We start from the raw sequence: 2616 nt of genomic DNA, 5'->3' as shown, positions 1-2616 counted from the left end.
GACAAGTACACAGGACCAAGCTAGAGTTTGGGTTCAGAGGAGTTAGGGCACAAAGATTTTGAGAACTTTTCCATGTTTCTGTTGACTTGGTCTAGGGACCACCTGCTCTGCCAACCCAGCCTGCCTCGTTCCTCCCAGATGCTCCCCACCTGGGGTCAAGGTACCAGTTGCCTAACCCAGAAACCTGGGAGTCACTCTTAACTCCTCCGTTATCCTCACCTCCATCCAGTTAATTATCAGGGCCTGCCCAATCTACCTCTTAAATACTCTCCAGGTTCACTGTCTGCTCTCCATCCCTGTGGCCACTCCCCCGCTCCAGATGGCCTTCCTCACTCCTGAATCCAGCTGCTGGCTGTGACTAGGTCTCACCACCTCCAAACTTTCACATAAGAGAAATCCTTATAAAGCAATTCTAAACACATTCCCTCACCTACTGAAAACCCTTTCACTTTTATATATAGAATGGATTAACAACAAGGTCCTACTATATAGCATATGGAGCTGTATTCAGTATCCTGTAACTATTACTATTATTATTATAATTAACACTTATGGAAAATGTATTATGTCCTAGGACCTGTTCTAAGGACTTTATACATAGTAACTCAGTTAATCCCCATAGCAGGAAGCATGGGTGATGTTCTTCACCAGATCAGGGGAGCCCAGAGGAGGACCAGGTGGGGGAGATGCTGGACATGTTCAGATTCAGGTACGGTGGGGCATCCAGATGAGGGGCTGCAGAAGGAGCTGATTAGGTCTGGAGTTCAGAGGAGAAATTGTGGGTGGAGACATAAGATTAAAATTGTCAGGACTTCCCTGGCGGCGCAGTGGTTAGAAATCCGCCTGCCAATGCAGGGAACACAGGTTCAAGCCCTGGTCTGGGAAGATCCCACATGCTGCGGAGCAACTAAGCCCGTGTGCCACAACTACTGAGCCCGCACGCCTTGAGGCTGTGCTCCGCAACAAGAGAAGCCACCGCAATGAGAAGGCCGCACGCTGCAACGAAGAGTAGCCCCCGCTCGCTGCAAACAGAGAAAGCACGCATGCAGCAACAAAGACCCAACTCAGCCAAAAATAAATTAAAATAAATAAGTAAATTTATTTTAAAAAAAAGAAAGAAATTGTTGGCAAATACATGAAAATGGGACAACAATCAACCCGTTTGGAAAAGGTAGGAGGAAGGAGATAGCTAGATGATTTTTAAGGTTTCTCCTGGTAGAAGAACATGTGTAGGATTCCAAGTGTTGAGGTTGGTAGGACCCCAGAGACAAAGAGGAAAAATCCACGTGGCCTGACAAACTTGACACCTGCTCCTTGGAGGCTGTCTGTTATTCTTTCATCTGACTTTCTTTTACTGAGCAGCTACTATGAGCCAAATGCTCTGCTGTAGATGGAAGGGTCAGAAGATACAACCCCTGTCTTCAGGGACTCCACAGTCTGGCAGGCAAAGGACAATACCAGAATAGGAACCCAAGTGCCCTAAGGCAAGCGTGGGAGACCTAGGGATGCGTCCTGGAGGACGTGACATCCAAGACAAGAGCAGACGGTCAGCAGAAGAAAGCTGTGTAGGGAATCTGGGCAGAGAGGATTGTTCATGTGGTTATTTTAAAGATTCTCATTCCTCTTGGATTTTCCACTTTGGACTCTAGTCATGTGCCCTGAGAGTCTATTGCAGGTGCTGGGAACCAGACAATAGTACTTGCATCTCCTAGGCTGTGTTGAATTTGCCGTCCTCTCCTGGTTCCTTCTCCTCAAAACTCTTCCTGCCTCAACTCTACCCTTCCTGTCAGGGCTTGGATGAGGGTGGGGCAAGAGAGACACCTAGGGCACAAATTTAGGGAGGCACTCACTCTCAGGGGCACAGCTCCTGGCCCTGCACCCTGCTCACACTGGTACTGTTCACACATGTGGCTCCCTCTGTTGACAGTGACCCTCCACCCACCCCTATACGCTCCAAGGCTCGGCTATCACCTCCTCCTGGATGGCTGCTGCTCTCCCCAGGCATCCCTGCCTCCTCCCTAGGCCAGGGTGGTCCTCTGTGCTCAAACAGCATGGTGAAGGCTGCACAGCACAGTGCTTGCCAGAGCAGGCTTTGGCATCAGAGCCCTGCTGTGCTGTTTATTATCTGTGAGCTGCTCTCTGAGCCTGTTTTCACATGTGTCAAACGTGGTGCCAACTCCACAGGGGAGCTGTAAAGATTAAATGAGAAAACTGTATGTAAAGTGATCAGCAGTGATTGGTACAGGGTACTGAGTAAGTGGTAGCTATTAGGACTTTGTTTATACTTCTAAAGCACTCATACACTTAAAGATGTAATCTAGTTATTTTCCTGCCTCTGTCTTCACTATATCATAAGTTCCTTGGGGCAGGGAGGAGAAGGAGAGGAAGGAGAGGAAGGAGGAGGAAGAAGACCTTCACGATGACATTTAACAGGCTTGTCTGCTACATAACTCAAGGAAAGAAATGACAAATCCTCTGGGGAAAGTTTTGGGCAGGAAATCTGGAGCTTTGGGCTCCAGTCACGTGGTCCCAGGGACGGCACCATGCCTGCCAGACTCAAATCCACTTTGAAGAAAAGCTCCCCAGACCACAAACACAGTTGGGGCCGTGCTTTAG

Source organism: Globicephala melas, chromosome 1 (genome assembly GCF_963455315.2).
Source record: "Globicephala melas chromosome 1, mGloMel1.2, whole genome shotgun sequence".
NCBI classification, from domain to species: domain Eukaryota; kingdom Metazoa; phylum Chordata; class Mammalia; order Artiodactyla; family Delphinidae; genus Globicephala; species Globicephala melas.
Note: the sequence above shows the minus strand (reverse complement) of the source record.